Source organism: Crassostrea angulata, chromosome 6, assembly GCF_025612915.1.
Source record: "Crassostrea angulata isolate pt1a10 chromosome 6, ASM2561291v2, whole genome shotgun sequence".
NCBI lineage: Eukaryota > Metazoa > Mollusca > Bivalvia > Ostreida > Ostreidae > Magallana > Magallana angulata.
The window spans coordinates 61178995-61193144 of record NC_069116.1 but is presented as its reverse complement, the minus strand read 5'-3'; the positions used below and the strand labels follow the sequence as shown (position 1 = coordinate 61193144).

Genomic DNA, 14150 nt, shown 5'->3' with positions numbered 1-14150 from the left:
GAATCATTGTTTGGAAATTATAAGGTGATCGTTACCACGGGTGCGTGGACAAATCTATTGTAAAACCCTTTGATCATACCCCGACCATATCAACCATATTATAATACTCAAGACATGATTCTGTATTCTTTAATTAAAACAATTTTTAAAAATGAATATTTGAAAACTAGAGGTGTTAATTTTAAATTTGTCTCCAAAAGTTTAAAAGCTAATACATTGGTCTATCGAATAAAGTGATAAAATAAGGATGAAATGTTGGCGAGCCAAAATTAGTTAAAGATATGGAAATTGTTCATCAATGAAAGTCTGCCGAGTGAAACGAACATTTTAAATGTACATTCTGTGTAAACACAGAAACCATTCGACAAAGCTACTTTCACAGTGGCCGCATAGTTCTATTGTCATTTAAAAGCAGAGTTGACGGAAATTAAAAAAATGGATGACCACCGATCCAAGTGTTTCGGATTTCTGTCCCGTAACGCGCTAATTATCAGTGTGTTGATTGGTGTGGTGGTGGGCTTTGCCTTTGGTTTTGGACTGAGATCTGTAGAACCGTCCAGTGATGCGCTGACATGGATTGGTATGTACTAACTATGCACTAAGATTTTTCAAAACTTCAAAGTAAAAATGTTCGCAAAAATAAACAGATTTGGAGCTTTTTTAGCATTAAGCATTTTCTAAACCACCACGCAGTAAATTGAAAAGCAATCATTTTGCAGTCAAATCATAAATGATATATGCAACACCATTATGTTCTATAATTTTCTTGCAAACATGAATGTCACTCTTTTACTTAACTTTTGTAATAACTTCATAAAACAATTTTTAGCAATTAATTTGTTTTTTTAAATAAATAAGTGTGTGTATCATATTTTAACGGAAAGTTGCTTGAAAATCAAATTTAATCATTTTGTAAAATATAAGGAAGAAAATGGAGGCCCAATCTCTTTCAATATTGTGTAAATTATCAGAAACTATTTTAAACCAAACCGTGAGAAAGGTAATAGCATGTAACTAAAAGTTCCTTTAACGCCGATTTTTTCCTTTTGTATTTTTTGCATTTAAACATACACGAAATGTGTATTCTTTTGATGTGTCATCTGTATCTTACTTATCAGTTTTATGCTAGATTTACAAAATTCTATTTTACACAGATAAAAAAATCCGTTAGATAAATATGGCTTGTCATTATATAGAAGGAAATTTCTTGTAATTTTTACTCAAAATTCATGAAGCACCATCGCCAGCTAACGTCACAGAGGTATGTTATTCTGTGGGAAAGCCATTTCTGCTATAAATTTTACCAATAGATTAATACTTATGTTATTGTTACACTTTATATGGGATAGAAGTATTTCTGAAAAAGGTGTTCGTGTAACGCCAAGCAAGTTCATACATGCAAGCATTCAATGGGACTTGTATTTCGACGAATCAATACACACATGATGCGATTTGGACTAAATCTTTGTCATAAAACTAAATAAGGCAGACTCAATTTCATACGCTACGTAATTTATTCACAACACTAATAAATTTAGCGATCAATTCACTGATGACCTCAATGAAGTTATTTCTTGCTTAGGTCTTCCCGGAGAGATTTACATGCGTCTGCTGAAGATGCTTATTCTTCCTTTGATTGTGGCCAGCATTATCACAGGTAAAAGAAACACCTGTCTTAATCGGAGGTAAGTACTTAGATTACGAATCTAAATCACAGGCAATCAATCCCATATACTTCGTTCTATAACTGCCCAAATGATACGCTCGAACTTTAACTAGAAAAGTTTGGTCGTTTTCGGAAACCAACTTTTATGATCATAAAATTATCTTGCATAACCAAAATCTCGATATGCAAACATTCTCTCATGATATAAATCAAGCATGTAAAGAAGTTACCTATACAAATAAAATTTAAGAGACTGCAACCAAAAATATACAAAATAAGGTCATCACTTTTCATCCTGATTATCCCCTTTGGATGCACAATGCTGTCTGGCGGCGAGCTTTACGGCAACTCAAACGTCTGAACTACCAATACCAATTCTTAATGGACTGAATTGATTATCGAAAGGCAAGAAATGAGTGCATAAATAAAATAAGAAAATCACAGGTAAGTATTTCAAGTGATTAATTAAATCACAGGTAAGTAGTAAGTAGAACACGTGCCTAAATCACTGGTAAGTAGTTCACTAGTCTCTATCACAGATAAGAAAAGTTGTGAATTTGATCAATATAGAAACAATGTTTATATCATTCACACCAAAGTTTGTTTTGGGCTGAGGGAGGCTACAATGTTGTGTTAGATCTTGTAAAATATTGTCATGATTCCTGTGATTCAAAAATGGGACAGTGTAAAAATTCGTCGGTAATATGAAATCAAACGTTTACGTGTTGTAAGATTTTTTGGTGTTAGAGTATCTAAATTGTACCCCATCAGGTGAAATAAAAAAATATATATATTCCCTAAAAACCCCCTGCAAATTATGACAAATTTTAATGTTAAGAATTATAGATAGTCTTATTGTAAAATAAATTTATCTTAATTTGATGTATAATTTGAATAATTATATAGTTTGTTATATTTTATTACATAATTTGTAAACAATACACTTTGACGTAGTTGCTCAGACGAACAATCAGGCCAATGGGTAAATCTAAATACCATTTTATTATTTTATTGTCTCAGGAACAGCCTCCATGAACGCTAAAACCAACGGTTGCTATAGGAGCTGTCATTGCTATCATTCTCTTCTTTGTCTTTCAGCCAGGTAATTGACCTAGCATTCAACCTGATGTAAAAAAGAGTTCTTTGTGATATTTTTCCATTTTTTGACTTCCTAACAAATCTTTCAAAACGCTAAGGAGTCGACATATCAACAATTTTGAATAGAATACCACCAGACACCTTCCAACAATAACCCCCCCCTAAAAACCAACCATTTCTCCTCAAATAACCCACAAATATATATATATATAACCCCCTCCCCTAAAAACCAACCATTCCTCCTCAAATAACCCACAAATATATATATATATATATATATATATATATATATATATATATATATATATATATATATATATATATATATATAACCCCCCTAAAAACCAACCATTCCTCCTCAAATAAACCCAATATATATATGTATATATAAAATCCCCTAAAAACCAACCATTCCTTTTCAAATAACCCACAAATATATTTAAAACCCCCCTAAAACCCAACAATTCCTCCTCAAATAACCCACACATATATATTTTTAAAAAAACCCTAAAAACCAACCATTCCTCCTCAAATCACCCCAGATATATAAAAAAAACTATAAAAAAAATTCTTTAAAACACTACAGTAATAAAATTAATGAAAATATTAATAAAAAGGAAATTTGTGATAATTTATTTTTCATTCGTGTGAGTAAAACCATTCAAACGACTGATGGGTATTCCGTACTTTAAGTACTTTTAGCAAGATCCTGTGTGTTTAATGAATAGAAAAAACACTATTTTTTAGGGAAAGATGTAGATCTTTCTGCCTCCACAAACAGCTTCACAGTGAAGAGAAACATAGAAACCACAGATATGTTTGCCGACATGATCAGGTAGGAAGAAGTTGGGTCTTTTACCCCTTGGTTGCACACCTGATTTGGTCTAATAAGAACTTTATTTTCAGGAATTTTTCCCCGGACAATGTCGTCATTGCCTGTTTTCAAAAGGTATTTTATCAATTTGTTTACCTAGAAATCAAAATATGTATAAGTCATTTTCAAATGAATACAAGCTTTGGTTAAGGACACTATATTAAAAGAAATTAAAAATATGTACAGCTTTAGGCATTAAAAGACAATTATCTGCATTACCGCGTCTAATAGTTACAATTAATTGTACTACTGTATGGATCAGCATCACTTATTTATGTTATTGTACGCATTGGTAACAAATATTTCTACTACTTTAAGTATAAATACATGTATTATGTGTTATTTACATGTTGTTTGTGTGGCGACATCTGTTAAATGTAAAGAGGAACTAGTAAGTTAAAAATGGTTAGTGTCAAGTGATGGCTATAAAGCTCTTTCTACAGTTTAACTTCAATAGTGTTTTGGTTCGTTGTTCATTCTTTTTTAACCTCATATATTTGGTGTCATTGTTTAACAGTCGTTTTCAGTTTATTCATCTATCACATGGCTAAATTTTAAGGAGTCAAGACAACAGAGAAAAAATAAATTGATATTTTCATGCAGTATGATCTGGTGTTTGAGCAAATATAAGGACTATTTGGTAAATTGCTCCTTTGAGCAATGTTTAGGAAACAATTTTGAATAGAATGAAATAACTCACTAGATTCAGAATATCCGAATGATAACAAAATATCTACATGTATAAAATCAATGCAAAAATTAATATTATTCACCAAGTTTCTCTAAAAATCATTTTTAGAGTGTATTGATATTTTTCAAAGGAGAGCTATATATAAGATTACAAGGTAATGATAATATTTAAAAGGAAAAATATATGGACTTTTTCTTTCTTAAATACTCGTTTAAAGCGAAGACATCATATCCTAAAAAGTTTAAAGAAGATCTCATGGCTAATTTTGTGACCACCATGCTCCCTTAAAAAATCATGATTTTAATATTCAAACTTCATAATGATCAATTTTACTACAGTAGCAATCATATTCTACAGAAGGATAATTTTTATGCATTTATACTTCTTTATGCCAACTTTCTTAAATGTGCGAAACATAAAAGTTTGAAAAAACCTATACAAACTTACTTTAATATTTGTTCATAATTTCATTTTATTAATAAATTTATCTCCATGTAACATTTGATCATCCACATCCAACAATTAATGATCTCTTGATAACTCTGAAAGATATTAATTAGTTTTGTCTAAAACTTTATAGAGCTTACTTTTTTGTCTATCTTATATAACAAATTTTACTCTCACATTTTCAAAAACATTTTTGTCAAATTAAAGACAAGCCTAAATTTAACAATGAATGCATCAATAGAAGTTTCTCCATTAATTACTTTATAAGACGTGTAATTTCTTTCTTTTTATCATCATGAACTACGTTTAGACACAAACAAAATACTTGCAAGTTACCCGCACCGTGACGTTGAATGGAACAAATAATATTGTTATACTTTCATGTTAAATACTGAAATCTGATTGGTTAAGACGCAGTTAATAATATTTACTATTACCCTCAGCGTTAGCAACGCACTTGGCAACGGGTAACATTAAAAAATGTTACATGCGCGAAAATTATGCGCGTACGGTTCGCTGTAGAATTCACGTTATTCCTATATAAAAGCAGTAAAATTTTCTTAAAAATTTTAAAAAAGACATTCAGTATAACAAAATAAATAGTGCCTGTTTGGGAGGATAACAGTTGAAATTGACACCCCTCGAAAACCATTGTCAACCTCCGCTTCGCGTCGGTTGACAATGGTCTTCTCGGGGTGTCAATTTCAACTGTTACCCTCCCAATCAGGCACTATTTATATACTATTACAGAGGTTCAGAAAGTGTTATCATCAACGAGTGGATTGAACATCTTGGGTAAGAATAACAAAGCTTCAATTCTATATGATAGTTCACACGATTCAACTGCCTGCAAATGGGTTCTACAGTTTCTTCATATGTTGCTTTAATAGCAACAGGATTTGTTTCTTCTAAGCGTTTAATAGCATACTATTGGGCATCTAGAAAACTCGTGATTAAATCTGGACTCACACGGCAAAAAATGCGTAATATGTTACACAAGGATTGTAAAAACTATACCAATTTGGCAGGACAGTGTGTACCATACTTGCAGTAACAAAACTAATCCTAAACAAAGAATATGACACGGTTTAATCATGATAAGTGCGTATTTTTTTCAAAGTGCTTCGCCATAATGCACTGACAATGGTGCTCTGACATCAACTTTGGGCTGGTTGAGTCGTTAAACTCCAATTGGATGCGTTGGACTAACGATACTCATGTGGTCTCTTTCTCGTTGTAAGGTCTTATCGTTGCGTGCCTGATGTTTGGTGTAACGGTCAGTAACCTAGAGGACAGAGCCGAACCTTTCCTCACGTTCTTTGACACTATAACAATATTAGTGATCCGTCTCTTGAACTGGATTATATGGTGAGTTTTTCTCTTAATGGTCGAAGCTCGTAGCTGGCAAAGTATGAGCTTTAAAATAAACTGTCAGAGATATAAGCAATTTACTCAGCGTCTGCTTCTTTATCAACTGTTTGAAATGTTAGCTTCTTCATCATCTGTCAGAAATGTTAATTTAGCTTCTTTTCGACTGTCGGAAATGCCAGCGTCTTTATCGACTGTCAGAAATTGCAGCTTCTTCGTCAACTGTATGGAGTTTTAGTTTCTCTATCAACTGCAGAAATATTTACCCTGCTTTTTTCGACTCAGAAATTTCATTTTTTTTTCCGTTGTCAGCTTCTTTGTCAATTGTCGGTTTTTTTCGACTGTCAGAAATATCAGCTTTTTCGTTTAATGTTAGCTTGACTCCTGTAGGGGTGGCAAGCCTCATTACCACCGCCCTACTGAAAGCTTCTGACATAGAAAGTGTGTTTACCAGTATGGGAATATTTGTTTTAACACACTCCATCGGCATTGCGTTCCATCAGGTGGTCCTTATCCCACTCGCATACTTCACCACCACCAGAAAGAATCCGCTGTATTTCATGGGGTACTGCGTGCGACCGTGTCTATCAGTGTTTGGACCTCCTAGCACGTAGGATACTAATAGTTTTACTCATCTGGGAAAAAGATATATCACATTTGTCCATTCAATATCTCGTCGTGAAACAAACAATGCACCTTTTAACTTTTTGTTAGTAATGCATATTATTCAATTTCATTGAAATGAGATTTGAATCAGACAGTTTAGTTTTACATAAATCATCAACTTGATCATTTATAATTATTGTTTGCTAAAGAGCTGTTGGTATACCAGACATGCTAAAAACCTTGGATGAAAATCCTCACGTTGACAAGAGGATCTCGAATTTTTTCGTTCCTGTGGCTGCGTCTTTAGCGCGGTGTGGGAGCTATATTTTTAGTTGTCTCTCCGCTCTTTTCTTGGCACAGCTAAATGGGATGAGCATGAATGCGTCAAAAGTGGTCATCATTGGGTAAGTAAAAATCAGAAATCATTCTCAACTTTCAACAACTTCGACTCTCATTATGTTTATTTGGAGAAAGAACACATCTTTTTCAGCTTACTCTCGACAGCTGGAGCGTTGGCGGTGCCTCCCGTTCCCAGCTCGAGTATCGTCTCTGTTCTAGTGGTTCTCTCTTCTATAGACATCCAAGTTCACAACGTGGGGCTACTCATGGCGCTAGAGTGGTACAAGTAAGTCACGTCCTCTTTACAGCTCTATCTCTTTCCCTGGCCACGCCCCCGTCCCCAGTGTTTTTGCTATTCTTGTGGACTTCTCCTCTATAGTCATCCATTTCCACAGCTTAGAAAAACTCATGGCAATAGAGTGGTATTAGTTGCATCTCATCACAGGTACTACCGAATAATTGCAAGCTCTTTTCATCATATTGACCGCCGCTTTACATCAAAGGATATTTCCGGAAAGTAACTTTTTAAGATCTTTAACAATTACATATGGGGGAATATGTATCTTTTTAAAATCAGCTATGGCCTCAATTTGCTGTAAACTTAGTTTAAATCTTTATTCATAAATCATAATACCAATTTCATCGACATTTTTCGTCGTAAAGCATCTTTGGTAAGTATGTAATGAATTTAAAAGGAAATTAAAGAAAGTTTTCAGTCATTTTTTCTGAAATCTTTGGCAAGAGGTATTAAAGTATTTGCCTTTTTATTTTTTGATATATATTTTGTTTATGAACTGATTCGCTTGCTCATTTCAATCGGTAAGTTAACCTTTACTCTTATTACGTTTTAGCGATCGAATCCGCACAACTAGTAACGCGACAACAACCGTCTTGGGGGCAGTGATAGTGGAAAGACTCTGTAAGACAAGTCTGAACTCAGACCAGGAACTGGACAGTTATAAGACCACACAGGAGACACCGCTCTACGACTCAGAAATACGTGTCCTGGTGAACAAGGACAAATCGTCAAAAGACTGATGCCAGGGCGTGTTGTGATGTACTTATGTAGTATTATAGTAGAGGTCAGACCAGGAGTAACCATGAGAAAACTGACTAATTAATTATCTGATTTAAAAAAATTTCGTACAAAATTCATTGAATAATGAGAATCGTCATATTTTTAAACGATAACATAACATAAGACATTAAAGGAATATATATATATATATATATATATATATATATATATATATATATATATATATATATATATATATATATATATATATATATATAATTCATTTATTAACTCGGACGTCAATTTCAATTATTTAGCTAATTAACTTAATCAGGCGTGAAGTTGGCAGTCGATTGATTACTTTAGAGCGATCGGCAACAGTTTCAACACCTTCTTGAAGAATGTGAACAAATGATGTGTATAATGTAGCTATTTCTTATAGTTTCTTAAGTAGTTTAGTAGTAGCTTTAGATTTTGTTTTCCTTGTTTTTTACTCATGTTATTTATTTTTTGGTCCTGAAGAAGGGACGGGTTGTCCCGAAAATTTGACAATTTCTATTGTTCGTGTCGTTAGCCATTTTTAGTGCTTTATATATTCAGTTCACTGGCTTAGTATCTATATATTAGATCCGACACTTTAAAGATGCCTAGTGTTGTTGATTCTATTCAGTGCTTTATATATATATATATATATATATATATATATATATATATATATATATATATATATATATATATATATATATATATATAAACTCTGCTTCCTACTTTGCTATTTTATTATGCATATTGTTATTTTTTTTTTGGTTTTAATTGACAACTCAATGTTTATATAGAAATATGATATCATTTGTCACTTGATTGTAATGATCAAAATTTAAAGCATTACTGGCACTGTACCAGTTATCGGCTAAAATTTAACGTTTTCTTGTCGTTTTTCCTTATTGCTTGATATTTTTGGATAAAACTTGCCAAACTCTAAATAATGAACTCCTTATTTATCAATCTGTTAGTTTATATCATTTTTTAGAACCCAGAACATATTGTTTTGTGTTTTTTTTAGCAAGCCCCAAATTTGCCAAGTTTTTACGATTTACTGTACCAGTTATCGGCTTCGTGATAATAACATAGTAAAATCCCTGTACATGTTGATTTTATACTCTGCTAAATGAAATTCGAATTATGCCCCCTGTGGGGTCAAACTATAGTAGTAGGGGTTTTGATACATTATAAACAAAACTCATGAAATAATTCGTCTATTATCATACGGTGTTTCACTAAATCGTAGACTATTCAATACATTATTGTGCAATCAGGCGTTCAACTGCGCTACGAATCTCTCAGAAATTAATGAATTCCTTTTGTTTATACATGTTATTTGTATTGATTTTATATGTCAAATCAAAGACGGGATATAATTCCGAATCATAAAGGGGCAATATTCTATTTTTAACTTATTACGTCACTTCCCCCACGGCTGAAAGTGCAAAGTTGTAAAATCAGCGGTAAACAATGATCGTTTAAGCTCATGTATAAAACATATTCAAGAACGTTTTGAAGCAAAGTTACTTTTCTTTATTTGAAAAAGACGACTGAATTAAAAAATCTTGGATTGTTCCGTGCTATAACCCCGAACTCTCAGTTTAGCCGATAACTGGTCTTAGCCGATAACAGGTACAGTACCAGTATGAGCTGCGATTTTCACTTTGAATTTTTTTTTACGAAAATGTTTTTTCTTTTAAAATGACAAAAAATATCGTGGTTTTTAAATTTGTTTTGCCATATTTGTTTGGAAAAGGCCGTTAAGAAGCCTTAATTGGAGCAAAATTGATTTATTGTCGTCCTGTACAAAAATTGATTTGCTATATATTACTTAGAAGAGAAATCTTTCCTCTGACAAAAATTAATGATTTTGTCAAACCTTATTTATCATAAAAGTTTTAATTATATGCAGAATTAACATACCAGCAGGTTTTTGCAGCAAAATAACATTCTTAAAAATACAGCTCATATTGCTTTAAGCTGAAAATTTTTAGATTTAATAATTTTACCATTTGAAATGTTAAAATACCTAATCGATATATGTTGAATAATATATAACAATTTGAATGACAGCTTAGTCACAACTGAAATACAGTGTAAATAAACATTAAATCATGTTTCATTCTATTACAATATAGAGGTTATACCTATTGTATTAGAAACAAAACTTTATGATTAGAATTTTTCTATTACCATGTTTATCGTGACCACAATCAAACAAGGTCTGACTGTGTCACATGTTATTTTGTTGTAGTTATAGATTTTTTAATCAACGATCTATAAACAAAAAAAGAAATGACACAAACCTCTATCACATAATAAGGATTTGAGAGCCCTGTATCATGTTTATAACATGACAACCGGAATTCAAATTTTTGTTAATTACTGTAAATTCCTAATTTCCGCAATTCAACCGTTTTGCATCAAATCGCAAGAATTTGAAATTGTGAACACCAGATTTTTAGCATAGTTTCTTAAATTCATATCTGTCAGAAAAATAAAAGCGAGATTTTAATATCCGCCAGATGTGCTTTTTACGCCGATATTAATTCCTCGCGTTTAATTAGGAATTTACAGTGTTAAAATGTAAAAGAAAGATCATGTGGAGAAATATTCTCGTCATAAAGAACTGGCAGAGCGTAACGAGGCGAAGAGTAGGTCCATACGGTCTCCCTTAGATTTCTTCTGTTTACTTACAAATCAACACTGATTAATGACTGCTCCGAATATTTACCTGTTGTACATAGCACTCTGTTTACAGTTATGGCATGCATCTCCTCACAAGGCCTGGACAGTTATTTGATGAGCCAAACTTATATGGCTGTAAACAATATAAACTATACAGATTGTAAATCTTAAAATTAAATTTATGTGTTTCTAAGGAAATTATCCCAACTATTATAATGCTTGTTACTTTTTGTGTTTAACATCTTTAATTATGTGGAATAAAGTTTAACGTAAATTATTTGTTGGAAAGATATCTCTGTTCATTGTGCATTCAGAAGTTGAAGTTCTATTCGCTTTTCGCTATTAACTATTGGAATAGCGAATAGAGTTATGTGGTCAGTTTGGTATTCACATTACCGTAAACATGCTAATAAAAGTAGATTCAAAATTCCATATGAAATTCCCTTTTTATTTGAAAGAAACAGTTTTATAGTAAATATCATTACTTTCTGACCTGACCTTAACATTGGCATAATTAGCTAGCCTGGCAAAAAGGTAAGATATTCATCAAATTCGGTTGCATTGAGGATATCTTTTAAGGGGCTGGCTAACACCCTGTATCCCATATTTGGGCCTTCATATTAAGTGGGGATAGGGCCACTACCATGGCGAAAATAGGAAAGTTCGTGTAATACAATAATAATTGGATATCTATCAAGGGGCTGGCTTAAACCATGTATCCCATACTAGTATTCGGGCCTTCATATTTAGTGGGGATAGGGCCCTGGGACAACCCAGTCGACCCATAAAAGGAATTGGGTTAACATGGCCTTTAACAGGCTTAGCTAGCCTAGCGAAACAGGAAAATTCGTACAATACAATAATAATGTCATATATTTCAAGGAGCTGGCTTACACCATGTATCCCATATTGGGCCTTCATATTTGGTGGGTATAGGGCCCCGGGACAGCCCAGTCAAATCTCAAAAGAAATTGGGTTTACACGGCCATGACCAAGCTTAGCTAGCATGGCGAAAATAGGAAATTTCGCATAATACAAATTATAATTGGATATCTTTCAAGGGGCTGGCTTACACCCTGTATCCGAAAAAAGATATGTCCCGCGGCCCCATCCTCACCAAATATGAAAGGCCATATATGTGATACAGGGTGTAAGCCAGCGCCTTGAAAGAAATCCCTTTATAACTGTATTATAGGAAAAGTCGCATTTTCGCCAGGCTAGCTAAGCCTCTTACTGGTCGTGTTTATTATGGGTTAGGTCAGCAAGTTAAAATTTTTTGTTTTAAACTGTTTTTTAAGTAATCAAAGTACTGAAAGTACTGTTAGACGGTGGCGTCGTTTGAAAGTGGCATATTACATGTAACAATGAGTTATGTATGATAATTATTTTTGTCGAAAACCGTGGCCAGTATCGCATACATGCACTAATACTTAACGCTTACTTGCACAACTGGTCGTGAGTTTCCTACATGGATAACTCTGTGGAAATCTGTAGCTGTGATCTCAATCTACACTTTACAAATGCTGTGTCTCTTGGTCGTCATCTTTTGGGGAAACCCCAAAGATTGATCACAGTAGTCTTTGTCGTATAGAAGTTTGTATCTATATTTTGTATCAATATGTTTGCATCTATATCAGTTGACATTAAAACCTCGTTTGAATGACTCATTAAATATGTGGGTTGCCACCACATATTGAATGAATATATCAAATTCAAAGAGATTTCATCACAGTTCGTCCAAATATTTGATTGTTTGAGGAAGGGGAATTTTTGTTTTTTCCCTTTTGACCTTTGGGTTGACCCCGCAAAGGGGAATAACTTTTGAAAAGTGTGGATTGGACTATTGTGCTTTAAATATATTGTAGATTTCTCAAGTAACGAGAACAAATAAAGCTTTGGCATGATAAAATACTTATTTTTACTAACTATTTGGGCATACATATAATATGTTAATTGTCCCTCTCGACAGCATTTTCCCTTAATTCCCTTCACGGGGAAAAAATTGCAGTCTTGTGGACCATCATATTTGATTTTTTTTCTCATAGTCAGTTAATACATTTAGGTGTAAAGAAAACGGAATGGGTTTACAAGAACCTGTTTGATAAAATTGATATTGCTTTTGGAATGCACGTCATCATGAAACAGAAGATTAAATCAATATTTTATCTTCGACTCTAGTGGATTATTTCCATTTGCTCACAACGAAAATGAATGAAAATTTTAAAAAATATCATACAACATTCAGTCGCGGCAGTTTCATTAATAAACGTTTTAAACATTTGTTCTATTGTATTTAGCAATAGATTTATTCAAATCATTTGAATGAATTCGGGAAAGTCACATGCTATATTTTATCGCTTCTCGGTACACTTTAACCCGCATAAATTACTTGCTACATTAAACTTTCCTAGTAAACTTACAACAAATATTGATTATTTATACAAAATAAGTTTTTAAAAACACCAAACAAACAAAATTCAAGTTGAACGCACGTTTTTCTGACCGTACAGCTGTGTATATAAAGAAGATGGGGGAATAAGATGGTGCAACTGCCCATTTGGTTTAGTCGTAAAATACAATTTCAAATTTAGCATTTTTTCAATTAAATATATTTGATATGTTATTATACAAGTTTACAATTTCTAACTATATTCAGTTTGAAGTATTTCAAAATGAAAAGAAAAAAATAATAAATCTTAAAGTTTTGGTGGTATATATCGAACCCACAACCTAAAAACCCAAGTTCTATAAAGTTTCCTTATGGCTGGTGCTCTAACCACTGAGCCATTTCATTCACGACAAAGTGTGTTGTTTAAATGCTATATGAGACTATGACCACAAATTTACGAACTTGTATTATATTTCTAAAACGTTCAATTGTTGAGCTACAAAATGACATTTTTGAACTGTAGTGGGTCATCTCTCCACATTTTTTTAAAAGTAAATCGGTTTAAAATCCATTAATTAAACTACATTTAGACTGTAAAAAAAATATTGAGCTCAGACCCAAGAAAATGCATTGAAGTTATAAAAATTACACTATTAGGAGGTTTTGACACTCATTCGCCAGTTTAAATCAATATATTGCAAGTATTTCAAATATTTAAAAATTACAACCCGATGTTACGTTAAAAATACATTGTTTTTAATTATTTTTTTAAAAAGGGTGCAAAACACAGTTTTATATGTAACGTTATAAGGACGTTTTCAGATGAGGGGCAAGCAAAACTGACCCCTATAAAAAAATTGTTAAAACATGTTACATATATATTTATATATCAATAGAAAGATAAAATCGTGAATTTTGTAAATA

The 14150-nt window shown here is 32.6% G+C and overlaps 1 pseudogene; it reads left to right on the top strand.

Moving 5' to 3' along the window:
- Window positions 1–435: 435 nt before the first annotated feature.
- Window positions 436–8228, top strand: LOC128189929 (neutral amino acid transporter A-like; annotated as a pseudogene).
- Window positions 8229–14150: the final 5922 nt, after the last annotated feature.